Below are 11109 nucleotides of genomic sequence, written 5' to 3'. Positions count from 1 at the left end.
TACTTAGGAAGATAACCATTTGAAAATCATAAAAGTTAATCTCAATATAAATACTACTTCTTGGTTCGTGCGGGAGTATAGTTTTTATAATAACCTGACGGACCAAGAATTGTATTTAATATTGAAATATAATATGTTTTAGCAATTTTTTTTAAACATTTGTTACAAATGTATAAATCAATAGCATTAATTTATTTATACATCATAACTATTACAAATGTATAAATTATAATTATTACAAATATATAGATTATAATTGTTTTATTTAGCTACTTAAATATTGACAATAAATTATACATTATTACTTTATTACTTAACTAACATGTACTTATGTAAAATATTTTATAAATGTGCAACTCAACTAGTATTGTAAATCATATTTTATTCATGTTTTTCTTTTTTATAACAAACTATATTGTTTATTGGTTTGGTATTATTGTATTTTTTTTTACTACTAGAATTTATTGTTTATTCATTGTTATGCATGATGATCAAATAAATGTTAATTGTTTTTTTATTTATAAATACCTAAGTATTATTTATTTGAGTATAACACCATACTTTTAGATTGAAAAATGATTTTGAAAATTGTAAGAAGGATAAAGAAGTTCTTTTAATTGAAAATACTAAACTTCAAAATATTATAAAAGGGTTAAGTGCTCAAAATGAGTATTATAAAAATTTTGTTGATTTGGAAAATCAGAGATTTGAAACTCGTTTCAATGATTTGTTAAATAAATTATTCAGTCCAACCCAAATCAGTCAAATTCTTCATCCAACTAGAAAAGTATACAAGTGGTTGCCTGAAGATATATCCTCAGCAATCACTTTGCGCAGTATATCCCCTAAAGCTTATCGATATTTAAGAAATAAAAAGCAATATCCATTACCCGGTTAGTTTATATTTAATTTATAAAATGGGAACAGATTTTTTAAGAAAATGAAAATTAATATTCACAAATTAATCTGTTCCCAATAAATAGTAAGATCTACAACATATAAAAAAGAATAATAAATGGATACTATTATACCAACTAAACTATAAAATTTAATTTAAGGTTTATCTACATTAAGAAGATGGGCATCAACTTTTAAAGTTGAACCAGGAATATTGGAAGGTGTACTAACTCTAATGAAAGCCAAAGGTAAACAATACATTTTTTTGACAAACTAAACTCTATAAGTAAAAAAGGTAGTTTAATCAACGTTCTAAATAAATTGTTGTATACTTGTGTTATTTTTCCAAGGAACATTAATGACTAGTAGAGAAAAACTTACTGTAATTTGTTTTGATGAGACTTACGTGTCTAACAGATTATGTTATGACAAAAAGAACGAACAAGTAATTGGTCCACATAAATGTGTACAAACGGTTGTAGTTAGAGGTACCAAATATTATTTAAGTTTCACTGAAAATAATAATTCAACTTACTATTTCTTAATTAATTTTATTATTTAATAAAATGTAATCCAATAACAATTTAGGTCTTACAAGTAATTGGAAACAGCCAATTTTTTACAACTATGATACTAAAATGACTAAAGAATTATTATTTAACATAATTGAAGAGTTACACAAAATTGATTTCAATGTTATTGCTATGGTAAGCGACATGGGTCCTTCCAACATGGGTTTATGGCGAACCTTGAACATTTCAATTGAAAATACAACGTTTGAACATCCATCGACATCCAATAAAATACATGTTTTTGCAGATGTACCTCATCTTTTGAAATTAGCCAGGAATCACCTAATTGACAAGTTGAATATTGAAATAAAAAGAAATTTTAATTATATATTATAATAATAAATATTTTTTTTTTTTTAGTGGTTTTGTACTTCCAAATTCAAATTATGTAGGTAAATCAATTTTACAGACTCTATTAAAAATTGATTCAGGCGACTTAAAGTTAGCATATCGTTTGACCGAGAGACATCTGGACGTACAGGGTTGTGGAAGGATGAATGTTAAACTAGCTTCCCAAGTCTTTTCAGAAACTGTTGCTAAAGCCATAGCTTATTGTGGGGAAAAGAATTATTTAGATAAACTAAATTGGAAAGATGTAAGAAGCTTTTTAATTTATGTGCTATAAATAATAGACCTATGAATATATGTTTACTTGAAAAACAGGCCTCTGAAATGATTCTTCTGTTCAACAATTGGTTTGACATCTTCAACACTCAGCATAAGTTTGATGGCAGTACTCCAAGCTATGGTATAAATGTAGAGCATCAAGATGAACTTCTTGATAAAATGAGTACTTTTATACTGGAAATGCGAATATATGGAAAAAAAACCCTTGTTCCTTTCCAAAAAGGTTGTAATTTTATACTTTGTAATAAAACATGTATTGTTTTAATAATTATTTCTTGATTATTTTATCCTATTATTATAGGAATAGCAGTGTGTAATAAATCTTTAAAATCATTATTAAAATATTTAAAAGATGAACATGGCATGGAGTACATCATTGGTAGAAGGCTAAATCAAGATATAATAGAAAATCTATTTAGTTTTCTGAAAGGCATGACAGGTTCAGCGAGTAATTGTATAACACCTCTAGATTTCAAATACTGGTAAGTACTAAATTATGTATAAGTATATAACTAGTCATTTATAATTTACATAAATAGTCATAAAATAATTAAATATATTAAATACTATTTAAATAATTAAATTAAAAAAATTAAAATGTATAATTGTGAATAAAAAATGTTTAGCCTGAGATGGTACATTCTTGGAAAACATTCAGATTTTGTATTTACTGAGAATACAAACTCACAGCTTGATCTAGAAAACAGATTATTGACTGAAAATGAGTGTTTGACTGGTCAAATGTTGAATTCGAGTACGTTTGAAACAGATGACCCAACAGAAATAACCAACGTACAGTCAAATATTGGTAGTGAATGTACACCAATAATCAGTGAACAGTGCTTTGATCTTCTAAAAGAATTTGAAGTAAATAAAAAATATTTTAGCACATAACTAAATCATACAATCAAACATAGTAAATATTAATAATTAATGTGATTTAGATGGAAGAAAATAAACCTTTTAATGAGCTTGAAGAGGATAGTGCTCAATATGTAGCTGGCTATATTTGTAATCGGTTTGCCAGCAAATATCCAGAGTTGATAAAACAAACAGATGATAGTGATGTTGCAGAAGACTGTTGGACTAATTTCAAATCAAGAGGTGGTTTGAAATTACCATCAAACAATTTGTTGACAGCACTCAAATTTCTTGAAATTGAATTTAAATTAGTTAATGGTGATAATATTACAAAAAGTAAAGGAATAATGAAGAATATGGTTAACAGATTGACACCAACAATTCAATATTTGTCTATTCCACAAGAAGTTATTGACTGTCTAGTGAGAACAAGAACATTCATCAGAATGAATAATCTAAACAAGCAATTAATTTCAGATAAATATCAAAAAAAAAAAGTAGAAACACAAAAAAAACAAAAATTTATTAAATAGTCATTACATTAATTTAATGTATATTACCTACCTATATTGTATATATCTTCAATTAATAGTTTTTTAATTAAAACATTTAAATTAACATTAAAATAGTATAATAATAATACTAAAAATAATTATTTACTTTACTGTGTTTATGCATAATATAATTATTATTTTTTTTTCAAATGCTAGTTAATAGTTATCATAGAGGGCCAGGGCCACATGTTTTATAAGCGTAATACCAAGGACCAATGAAAAGCCGAGGATAACTCCCACTCCTATTTCTGTTAATAGGGATATGATGCGTATCACAAAATTGTGATCATACCTTGTTATTTCGTCATGCATCCCACTAAACCCACTGTTCGGACTTCGACAGCCTGCGTTCGCGCTGCCCAGTCCCACTGCCCTAGGTTGGCAACACTGGTCAAGAGACGCTCCTCTTCATCCCGGTCGTCGGCATGAAGCGCGCAACGGTCACGTGTGTGTTCGTAGTATACGTATGTGTGTGTTCGTAGTATACGTATGTGTGTGTTGTTGTTGTCGCTGTTTTATTATTATATTGCCGTTCGCAACAGTCTTTTTACAACAACGTTTTTTTTCTTGTGTATAACGCGTTGGTTTACTGTACAACCGTCCGTTATTGTGGAAGATCCTCCAGATTCTGTCTTCTGTTATATTGGCGATAGAAAACAGGCTCCAGCAGCTCGCTGTCCATTGTCTTGCAGTTCGCAGCAATATCAGTGAGATTATATTTGCTCACACCGTCCAGTTCGGACCCAAACCTCGTGGTTACAAGCTCCAGCTCAAGTCGGATACATCAGCTCGTTTGCAGTTCAGCATCCAGGTCCCTCTTACGTATTTGTGCATTGAGCAGCTGTCTCATTCACCTTTTGTTGTATAATTTGTAATATAATATAATATCTATCTAGGGTGACCAGATGTCTCTTATAAAAAAAGAGGACATTTTTATTTTTTACTAATATTATGGATAGGTACTTTAAAATTATTCATAATATACAAAACATACTTGTGATATTTATTTAACACAATTTTATCATACTCAGTTGGCTGATTGAAGCACAATATAAACAGCATAATAAAAATCTAACATATCTATTAGAAACAATAAAATAAAAATAATCGACCAAAACTAAATGCAAATTCAAAACATTTATTTTTAACCTTTTCAAACAACCTTAGAGATTGCAGGCGTACAATCCATTGATCGGAAACTAATTAATCGGAATAAATATTTATTAATTATCTTTTGGTCTTATCATTGTCTAGGAAAGGCAATTGGTTTAAATGTTTTTATATTTTATGGCATAATATTATATTCTTATTCCATTGTTAGTTCTAAAAATAACCATACTGTGATAGTAATAATAATAGAAAAGTTCTTGTAAATCTTATCACAATATCTTATCACATCAACACAATTTATAACCACAGATTACATGTAATCTGTGATATAACTATCTACAGGACAACTTACAACTTACTGTCTACAGCCATAACAAGCCATAATCAGAATTTTGTCTATAATCGACAATCGTGTGCAATACTCATGTTATCACCAATTCTATAAATTATTTTTTGGAAATATAATATCGTTTAAAATACATTTTACCACTGAATAGAGACTACGTATAAAAAAGAGGACATTTTGACTTTTTATTTAAAAGAGCCCGGACAACAGAGGACACTCATAAAAAGAGGACAAATCCTCGTAAAAGAGGACGTCTGGTCACCCTATATCTATCTGTATATATTATAACACTCATTGTGTTAGAGGTACTCTGGTATGGGACAGAGTATCTAGCAGTCTTATTTGGTCTGATTGTCTTATTAATTGTATTTATTAGTCTGAGACTGATCATCTCAGCTAATGTATTGTTTCTTTTATGTATTAACTATAATAAATTATTTTGTATTTTTATGGTTATAATTAGCTTGTATGTATATATTTATATCAGCTCCTAGTATCTGGTCCAGGGTGTGCGAGTTCTAGGTGCCAACCGCGGTGACAGGAGCACCTAGTGCGAACACCCACCTTCTTGCATTTGTACAAAATTCTTTCTGTATATTCTGTGCTAAAGCCACCAAAGTATGGAAACTGTACAGTTATAAATTCTGATTCACAAAAAATATCTTTAGCAGACATTCGTGATATTTTTCATGAAAAACCTTCAGAAAGATGGGAAAAAATTGAAAAATTAAAAACAAAACTTGATGATCTTGTGGAAAACAATGAATGGGAAGCATGTGATGTTCTTCCTATTATTGATTCGGATAGTGAATCTAGTGTACAGGATTGCAAAAAATGTAGCAAATGCATTGCTTTTTTAAATAATGGTGTTGTTACACACTCAGCTGGAGAACTTGTTGTTGCTAAATCTAGAGGTTTATTAATTCATCCTAATGGATATTTGTTTGATTTTTTGAGATCTGTTGAACATTCTTTTGCTAAATATTGTGCTGAATTAGATGTATTTGAAAAAGTTATAAGTGACATAACACACAATATAACTTTCAAATTTCCATGTAGCTTACACCTGGTAGAAGTTACTACAGAACTCATAGTTTATTATATTCAAATGAGAATGAGACAATATAGCTATCAAGAAAATCTCAAGTGCAAAAAATTATCCAGAGAAATAAAAAACAATCAAAATTATGTAATACATAATATTTTATTTAAAATTATTTTTAATTTAATTTAATGTTTCTCAATATAATTATAAAAACTTTCATTCAAAATAATTCTGTTTAGTTAAACTATAATAGATTTAAACCATTATTTTAAAATTGTCAAAAGGTAGTCATTGTTAAAAAATAAAAATATTTAATAATATTAATAAATTGTTATTTTGAATTAACATTAACCCAATGTCCAATTCAATGGACATTTTAAAATATGTGTGGTAGACGAAATGGTATCAGATAAAAATTATCAAACACATGTTTTTCCTCCCAAATTATTACTAGTTTAAGGTTATATTGATAGAAGTATAAGATAAGCAAAGAAAAATTGGCGGGCTTTTGTGGGGATAAGAGAAAATGTCCACTGTAGAGGACAACGGGTTTATAAAAATACAAAAATTAAATTAAGCTTGGGCGCTAAATCAGTGATAATAATTGTCCATTATAATGGACGTTGGGCCTCAGGAGGATATTATGTTGTCAAAATACAAACTTTGAATGATTGTAAAAAAAATTGTGACTACGCATTTCTTTTATTTTTCAATTGCTATTGTAAAAATATGATAGGAACTATGTATTAAATTTTCAAATCTTAGATATAAAACGAAATTTTTTTATGAACTTCTAGCATAAAATAATTTATGAATTTTCATGATTTTTACGTATGTTGTCAAAATTCAAACTTTGAATCCTTGTAAAAAAAAAAATTGTGACCATGAATTTATTTTATTATTCAACTGCTATTCTTAAAACATGTTAGAAGCCTTGTATTAAATTTTCAAGCTTTTCTACCGAAAAAATAAATTTTTATCGATATTTATAGGAAAAAAAACTAAAAAAGTTGAAAAATTAAAATGTCAGTAAACAGCTCAAAACAAATGTAAATATTTTGAAAATTTTATCAAATATATAAAATGCCTATATAAACATTCATTGAAAATTTCAAGTATCTGCGGTCATTTATTGTTTAGATTTTTAGAGTTACAACAAAATAAGAAAATCACTAAATGTGAAATCCAGTGAAAATCCAATGTTGTAAAAATTTAAATTTCAAATGCTCATAATTCATATCTTATTCATATTTACCAATCCGATTTTTGGGGGACGGGATTGTTAACGCAGAAAGTAGATTGTATTGAAATAGTTTGATTTGCAATTTGCTTATTTTTTAGTCGCGATCGCGATCGATAAATACAAATAATAGTATATATATAGGTATACTTTACTGATATCATACATATATTATATATAGTTATAATTTAAAACTATTTTATATAATACATAGGTAATTATGCAACTTATAATAGTAAACTTAATAATAAAATACAATTTTTTATTATATATACTATATTGTATACAGGGTGGTTTTTTAAGCATGCTCGCCCCATTTTTATGCTTAAATTATGCATATATTCAAATTTTGATTTTTGGAATATTTAAGTGTAGTTAAAGGCGATATTTTTGAGTACTTAGATTTTTCACAACTTTTAAGGAGTATCCTGTAGCGATACCAACTTTGGTTTTTCAAATGACAACCTATATATTTTAAAGCAAAATGTGATTCAGATAATTTTTCTGAAAATTTTGACATATTGCAATCAAAATTCGAACGAAAACTTCCAGAGTTATTCTACTTGAAATACTAAGGAATAAGGATAAAAGTCTAATACTTAAATGCCTACGTTGTAAATGGATACACGTACATATTTCGCATTTGTGCTATTGTACACTATTGTTCGGTATTTTATTATAAGTAGGTATACCTATGCTATACAAATATTAACGTTGCCTATAAAGTATAGGTAACATGGATAAAATAAAAAAGAAATTATTTTATTCATATTTTCTTTTCTTTTGAAAATTGTCAGATGCAATATTTGGCCATTTAGTAATAAGTAGTGATTATTAACAAATATTTTATTTTTATATTGTATACCGAATTATAATTATCGTATCCATTTACAACTGTAAAGAACGTATTCTAGATTGTCAGGATTATTAAGAACGAACGATTACTTTTATATGCGGCTGATAATTTATTAAACAACAGATCTACAACAGTAGTTAAACTAATTGGTATTAACACTATTAACGGGAAACGGCAGTTCGTCCGCGGACACACACGTCGTGTCCGACGGTTACGGCAAAACAGGCCGATCGTCACGGCGACGATCGGTCCGGTAGAGCTCGCAACAGTGTCGCCCCGCGGTCGACAAAAATTATCTCTAACATTCGGCCTTCCTACGTTAGGACCGACCTCGGGCCTTGACATCTATTAATTTTATAAAGGAAGAGGTAATAATACAAAATATAATTAAACAAATACAGGGCTTAATCGCCGTACGCGCAACGTACAAACGTGATTTCTTTAAAAAAAAAAAAAAAACATTAAACAATCGTAATATAATTCATAAAAACAACAAATGCATTTAAGGTAAAAAGAATATAAACTTGAAAGAAAACGCGGTTAGGGCCGACCGAGCTCGTAATCGTTTAGCCGCGCGGGTACCTGTCGTTTCCTGACGGATTGACGGTGTTGAACGGTCTCCACGGTAGCAGGCATCGGCGTCGTGGCGGTCGGATCCCGTTGTTTTCTATCGGTGGCGTCGGGCTGAACCTCGTCGTTGTTCCCGTCGTCGGACAAGGACTCGTCGTTGCTTTCACCATTCGCTTCGTCGTTGCATTCATCGTCGGGTTCGCGTACAATGCGCCAGGACTTCAATTGCGAGACATGAGCGGTGGTGGCGTAAATCTCGCGTCCGTCGGACCCGAGCTCGGCGACGCGATAAGTGTCGCTCGGAAGCACTTTCATCACTTGCAGCGGCTTGTCGCGGTACTTGGCTTGCAGTTTCGACGGTTGGCCTGCCGTGGGCTGTCTCAACATGACTACGACCTCCCCGACTCCGTATCGAATGCCGTCGAAATGCTTACGGTCGTATTGGTCTTTCATTTTCATTTGTTCGTGTACAATGTTCTCGCGCACCTCCGCTTGTACTTCCTCGGGCGAATCACTTTCGTTCCGAGTACGACTCAGCGCGTGTAACGTACCTAGCTGAAAACGCGGCAGATAGCCGTGGAGGGCTTCGTACGGTGTTTTGGTCGTTGTTTTGTTCACGGCGGTGTTCATTAGACGCTCGACATCCTTCACTTTCAAGTCCCAACGGCGTTGGTCCGAGGTTGACATACTAAGGAGCGGTATTATTGTCCGGTTGGCCCTCTCGACCTGCCCGTTGGCCTGTGGGTGTCGAGTAGAGTTGAGCGTATGGGCAATCTCGCGGTCGAGGCAGAATTGGTTGAACGCCCGCGATGTGAAGCACGTTCCCCTGTCGGAGATTATCCGGTCCGGAATACCTCGGTCGTCACAAAACTTTTTAAGTATGCGTATTACACCGGCGGCGTCGGTCGTCGCGCACGGATACAGTTGTACGTATTTCGTGAGGTTATCGGCAACAACTAACAGGTACCTATTGTTCGATGTCGACGTCTCAAACGGCCCTAGATGATCGACATGTATGACCTGGAACGGTCGTTTTCCCGGCGGGATCGGGTGCAATAGGCCCGGCCTCTTGCCCGACGGTCGCTTGTGCACTAGGCAGTCGAGACACATGTTAATGTGTTGACGCACGTAGCGTCGTAAGCGCGAGAACCAGTAATCGGCGGTGATCCGCGAGATGGTCCGTTCGAGCCCGAAGTGGCCTCCGTGGTCGTGAGCTTCGATCACGATACCCTTCCGCATTATTTTTGGGATAACGAGTAACGGACGCCCTTCATATACGCGGTATTATATATCGCCCGACGATAGTTCGAAATTTTCTATCTCACTCTTTTCTTGCTTGGTTAAGTCGTTTTTACACTCGAGCAACGCGATCAACTTACGCGTATGTTCGTCAGCTCGTTGCATAAATCGGACGCGTTCCTCTTTCGTCAATGCAACACACACTTCCAGCCGTTCCGTCAGCTGTTGGTCTACGGAGTGCGCGTCGTCGGTTTCGTCGTCGACCGCTCGACTAAGAGCGTCGGCGTGAGCCATCCGGGTAGCTGGACGATATTTTATTTCGAAATCGTATTCGTGTAGCACTTCAAACCAACGCGCGATTTGCGGTTTCACGGTCTTGTGCAAGTTTAGGTACACTAATGCTTGGCAGTCGGTAATAACGGTGAATTTAATTCCTAAAAGGAACGGACGTAATCGGTTTAGTGTCCAAATAATCGCGAGTAATTCGAGACGTGACGAATGGTACTTCGATTCCGCAGATGTCGTCTTCTTGCTCACGGCGTATACCATATGTAGAGCGGTAGAAGTTTCGCCTTGTAGCAAAATCCCCGATAAGGCTAGGCTGCTCGCGTCTGTGTGTACTTGCGTAACGGCGGCTTCCGGGTCGTACATGCGTACGACTGGCCCGTTGCATAAAATTTCGCGTAACGCGGTGAAGGCGCTCTCCTGTGACTCTGACCACACGAACGGTACGTCTTTACCCGTTAGACACGTTAACGGGGCGGCGATCTGCGCGTATTTAACTATAAAGCGCCTAAAATAGCCGGCGAGACCCAAAAAGCGTCGGATTTCATGCGCGTCGCGCGGACGCGGAAACTTAGCGATCGCGAGCACCTTGCGACCTGGTTTAACCATACCTTCGGATATACGGAAACCCAAATAATCCAATTCGCGTGCACCGAACGTGCATTTCGACGGTTTGAGGGTAAGGTTGGCGGCGCGTAGTGCGCTTAGCACTCGGCGTAGGTCGAGCATCATGAGGTCCCAGCTTTTCGACGGTAATATAATATCGTCTAGATACGTACTCACGACGCCTTCGTTTTTCAGGTCCTTGAACACAATGCTCATCAGCTTCTGGAACGTTCCGGGCGCACCCCTAAGTCCGAAGGGCATGCGTTCGAATTTGGCCGTCGCTTCTTCGGTAACGAACGCA

Source organism: Diuraphis noxia, unplaced genomic scaffold (genome assembly GCF_037042655.1).
Source record: "Diuraphis noxia isolate RWA-SAM2 unplaced genomic scaffold, SU_Dnox_SAM2 contig0001, whole genome shotgun sequence".
NCBI classification, from domain to species: domain Eukaryota; kingdom Metazoa; phylum Arthropoda; class Insecta; order Hemiptera; family Aphididae; genus Diuraphis; species Diuraphis noxia.
This window is presented reverse-complemented; position numbering follows the sequence as displayed.